The sequence below is a fragment of the Rhipicephalus microplus genome, chromosome 3 (genome assembly GCF_043290135.1).
Source record: "Rhipicephalus microplus isolate Deutch F79 chromosome 3, USDA_Rmic, whole genome shotgun sequence".
NCBI classification, from domain to species: domain Eukaryota; kingdom Metazoa; phylum Arthropoda; class Arachnida; order Ixodida; family Ixodidae; genus Rhipicephalus; species Rhipicephalus microplus.
Window position 1 is genome coordinate 76,005,535 of NC_134702.1, and position 5,745 is coordinate 76,011,279.

The following is a 5,745-nucleotide window of genomic DNA, read 5'->3' on the forward strand; positions in this document are numbered from 1 at the left end:
CCCTCTACGAAAGGCAGAATCAAACACGCAAGGCTGTCACGCAGGTGATCGCAGATATCGGACACCTTTGTCATATGAACTACCCATCAATATGTGTGTTGAAGAAGTTTCACCTAACTTTGACTGAACAGTACGAGCTTCTCAGAGGAATCGATGAGGAGGTTGCAAACACAGTTGACATCGATCATTTGAAAGCGGAAATGGAAGAAGCCGAAGTTTATGAACGCCATATTATTCTAGCGAGGGTGAGAGCGGAATATAAGATTGAATATTCACAAAAGGCTCGGCAAAGTCACGGGGAAGCGGTAAAACAACGGATGAGAGCAGAAGCAAAAAGGAAAATAATCTCTTCGTCTCCATCACCACCATCTATTCATTACGTGCCGAATAGCAATCTTGTAGCACAGATGCCGGTCGAGTCAGCCTCGGGAAATTTTCTTGAGCGTGGTGGAAGGCAATCGATCAGGACCTTCACTGAAGTAACGACCATCAAAGGAGCCTGCGCAGAACAACTGCTACCTTCAAGGACCCGGCACACGCCTGCAGAGCTGTCGTCAGCGTGCCTTATCCATGAACCTGTTGTCAAGACATCTACAACAACTCCGGCGTTAGAGGTGGAAGGCATTCCCATGATTAAAAGGGGAAACACTTTGTAGACCCAAAGAGCCACCCACTAGATGTTGAGGATACGTCAAAGCCAAGGCTAGCAGATTTAGACGTTGTAAAGTCCTCAACAGCCTGCGTACAAGTGCCCGATGGAGGAAAATCACGGTCAATTCTAAAAGCGACATGAAACATGAGAAAGAAACAAAAGGCCACGACGACACAAAAGCCAGCCCCTGGCGCTGCTGAAAGCTTAGGTTCTCCAAGAGAGCTTCAGGAGTTAATATTGAAGAGAGGGTGCACGGCACATGTTATTTCCGCAAAGTTGATAAATGGTGACTCAGTGCAACAGCGGTGAATGAGAGAGACCAGACGAAGGCGGAAGCAGAAGGGTTACAAGGTAAATTCAGCAACAAAGAGAAAGCAGAGGAAAAGGTTACTCAAGTGTAGCTACACGAAATCTTTCTGTAAGAGTGTTCTCTGCGAATTTTCGTGCCAAGAAAACTTGATTAAACGACAATGCAAGTTCATCAAGGTCAACGCGTTCAGAAGCACGAGTGTGGAACAAGCGCCGGAAGCACCGTTGTAAAACCAGGTGCAAGAGCGAACCCGGATTGTTCCACGTGGATTGACTTGGACCTCAAATTATTAGTGACGAACATTATGTGTTTAGTGTTTACAGCAACTGTGATATTGTTTATCATGAAGCCACACTGGGGGACGTGGAGGATGTTGCAAATTATGTAGAGGACGATGAGCGACATTATCATCATCGGGGGACTAGACCAGCATTCAGAAAAAAGATGAGGTCGACGGGTGAGCTTCGCCTTGAGCACGGCGGCTCGTCCTTTTCTCAACACCCTTCTCGGTCAGTCCCTCATACTGGTGCTTCTGAGTTTCTATAGATTTCATAAATCATTTACAACAACGTGAAGCAAATATATCCAGAAGAACTTACGCACCACACCAGTGCGCAGCGCGTAATGTCTGCCACTTTTCACATTTTTCACGCTACCAGCAAATAATCAATAGCCTGGCAAGGATGCGCGTAATAATAAATAAAAGTGTTGTTGCCAGGTGTAGTATTACTGTGCATGCCAGATGTTAATTGTGCGAGGAAGAAAATGCTCGTAAACACTTGAAAAAAGCACGACACATATTGTCCTACACTGAAACAGTCAACGTTTTGCATAGCCGCAAATTCCCAGCAAGAAAAATTAATTGGTGTAGCGAGAGCTGGATTACATAGCCTATAGTTGACAGGGGTTGGGCTACTTCTAAATCATTTTTAGAAAAAACCGGCAGGCATGGACACCACAAATAATGGCAAGAAACGTAGTGTGGCCATCAAACATAGTTATTTAGGAAAACATGCATATACATTCCGACTGGAAAATACAGAGGTAGAAAAAAAACAGCACTGTTGCAGAAAACGATGAATTAAGCCTCGGTTTCTTTATTGTGAAGGGAAAACCACTCTCTGAAAAATCAAAATTTGCTCCGGTATATTTACGCTGCGCTTCAACACTTTTTCTACTGAAGAGGAGCTATACTAGTGCACTATGAAACAAGCATTTGGGGGCACCGCAGTCAGGCTATCCTCTAGGTGATTCACTTTGAAGTTCTCTCTTTGGCTGAACAGTTAGATCAGTTAAATATATGAACACGCACTCACAAGACGCATTTGGTATACAAGAGAGACTCGATTTCTGAAATGGCGTTCTCTCGTGTGCGCGATTGCTGCATGCTGGAGAAGCTTCTTTCAGGCTAAAAAAAAGCACTTGTTTGTCAAAGCTTCATAAATGAATGACTTGAGCTCTCGTGCGAATGTGGACGCTCCTACCCTTAGCAGCTGAGATTTCGTAAATCGTCAAACTCGAAGGACAACCCTATATTGCCATTTGGCATCCTAAGACGCAAGAATATCCGCTGACGCGTCCAAGTTTCATTTGAAATCACAGACTCGCTGCCTTGCGGTTTACTTTTTCAATTCAAGGGAGACACTTTTTGCACGCAAGGCTGGAGAGGTTAAAGCACTTTGTTTGGTGAGTGCCAGAAAAGCAAGCATCTCCTTGCCCCGCCGCGGTGGTCTAGTGGCTAAGGTACTCGGCTGCTGACCCGCAGGGCGCGGGTTTGAATCCCGGCTGCGGCGGCTGCATTACCGATGGAAGCGGAAATGTTGTAGGCCCGTGTGCTCAGATTTGGGCGCACGTTAAAGAACCCCAGGTGGTCTAAATTTCCGGAGCCCTCCACTACGGCATCTCTCATAATCATATAGTGGTTTTGGGACGTTAAACCCCACACATCAATCAAGCATCTGCACACACTTTCAAGAAAACTATGTTTGTTGCGCAAGCTGCGAATAAAGTGCCTCTGAATGATTCTTTAATGGTTTCAAGACAAATAAAATATGAAGGTAAATAAACGACTCAGCGTCTTGTGTCATTTTCTATAAATACTACGGTAAACAAGGTGTAAATACAGGATTGAAGAGCTTCCCGGATTTTTTCAAGAGAGTCGCGTATACTCTGGAGAGAATCAGTGTCATGTTTTTTTTTTTCCAGAGCATTCTTTTTCGATTCCATAAAGTGGCGTTGGGATCTCCGTCTTTAGAAGAGATGCTACTCGAAAAAAAAAGTTTCTTGAAACTATATTCTGGGGCAATGAACTTCTTTCTCTTTCCGTATGATCTTATGCTGATTTCAATTATGTAGTTTGTTCCCTAGTGCGTTGTATAGTTTTTGTTTTGTACCACGTTATTGTGTAAAATCAGTGCTGTATTAAATGGCGTTCCAAGGAACGACGTTCGAGGAACTAACTCTTTTTCGGAAGAACAAAGGATCGCCACTGTTTCATTTAGGATCGGTGGAACTGTACCGGCAAGGCGTTTGGTTTGGGAACGCCGTTACTTTTGTAAACATTCCTTTGCATTGAACAGCTGCACGCACGCTGAACATAATGCAGAGGAGGGTGGAAGGAGACTCCACGAGGTGCAGCAGTCTACCAATCACCTATCACTTGAGTACGCTGCATTCTGGTGTTCACTTTACGGTGTCCTCAGAAAGTGCAGAGAAGTGCGCGTTCCTGAGACCGACCCCGTGTGGCAAGAACATCTCATTACTTCTCCTATTAGTATGATCCAGTTGGACAGCAATCGAGGGCCGTTCTGGAGAGTCGGTGAGTAGACACACTTTGGAGAATTTTCCCTTGACATTCAAGGAATGATCGAACCTCATAGTAAGGCTGCCACGGGCCAGGAAAAGGCGCACTATTTTTTATCTCGGTGACTTTTCAGGTCCACCAAATCATAAGCAGCTGTGTGTGTGTGTGTGTGTGTGTGTGTGTGTGTGTGTGTGTGTGCGTGTGCGTGTGTGTGTGTGTGTGTGTGTGTGTGTGTGTGTGTGTGTGTGTGTGTGTGTGTGTGTGTGTGTGTGCGCGCATTCTTGTGGTTCTGCAACTCGTCTATTTGACCTTGTCGGTATAGTCGAGGCACCTTCGTGTGTTTCCATGGCGTCTTCAAAAGGTGAGAAGTATGGCCCCGAAAAAAAAATCTATCGTGCGTAGGACAGAGGAAGCAATCACCATGCTTGAGGCATAGAAAGTGAGTAAAGCACCGATAGCTTGCACCGTCATCCCACGCAGTGACTTCCTACTGCGCATGAATGGTCTTACACCCACGAGGCGCATGAATGGTCTTACACCCCCGATTGAGCATGTACCCCCTCATTATCAGCAAGATGGTGCAATGAGCAGGCGGTGGCTCTCATCTCTCGCGCGTACTTTGGCCCGCGTAGAGAAGGAGGGGGTGCACGCTCGATCGCGCACTGTTATCTTGCAGTGGGGAGAATCGTACGTCTTGGTTAGCCGTTGAGTTTTGTCGGAACGATTATGTTGAAGTTACCGGGCGCACAAAGTTCAATGCAATCGTTACACAGCCTCCGTTTGCAAAAGGGCGCGCTTTTCAGTCTAGCGAAGTAACATCTGAGATGCTTATTCGCGTTAATGCGTACCTGTGAGTAGGTTTCGTGCATCCCTTGTGCGTGAGAAACGCGGGGCACGTTTCGATCTGCTTGCCATTCTGTGCATAAAATACCAATTTGTTGCTATCGCGTTCATTGCTTCGCCTTTGCGTCAAACCTGTGACTTTTTTTACATGACACGCATATCAGAATTATTATGTGTAGACGTCTCATTCACCTTCGTCGTCTATCCACGTCCCCTGATAACAAGTTTGGTATATGTGGAACTAGCGAAACGCCCTCGAGAACACTATGAGCGTGGAATGTAATCATTTTTCAAATGGTACGCATACCAATATTGTCATGTTTGGACGTCTTACTTACTTTCATCGTCCATTCACGTCATGTGATACCAAATTTCAATTATGTGGAGCTACGAAACGACCGCGAGGCACGTTATGAGCGTAGCATGTAGTCATATTTTACATGACATGAATATCTTGATTTTCATGTTGGGACGTGTCATTTACCTTCGTACCATTTACATTCACGTCACCTGATATCAAATTTGATATAGGTAAATCTATAGCGAAACGGCTGCGAGCCTATCATTAGCGTTGCACCTAGTCATGTTCTTAGATGAAACGCATTGCATGATTATCATGTTTCCACCAGTCATGAACCTTCGTCAACTATTCGGATACTGTAATACCGAATTTGGTGTATGTGAAGCTAGCGAAACGACCGTGAGAGCACCATGAGCGTCGTGTGTAGTCATAGCTAGTAATAATATGAACATCATGACGTGCAAGTCATGATTTCCACGTTAGGGTCTGTCACTTATGTTCGCTATGCATTAGTGTTAATCCATACCAGTTTTTCAAAATGTCATGTGAACGAAACCACTACCACATGAGCAGCACGACCATGATATGTTAATCATGGCACGCATATAATTTTTATTTTATGTCTAGTTAGTTATGCTTGTCATGCTGTCACGTCATGCTGTACCAATTTTGGTATTGATATGATTATCGAAACGGCCAGGAGAGCTAAAAGTGATAGGTGGCTAGATTGATGGATGGATGGATGGATGGATGGATGGATGGATGGATGGATGGATGGATGGATGGATGGATGGATGGATGGATGGATGGATGGATGGATGGATGAATGGATGGAT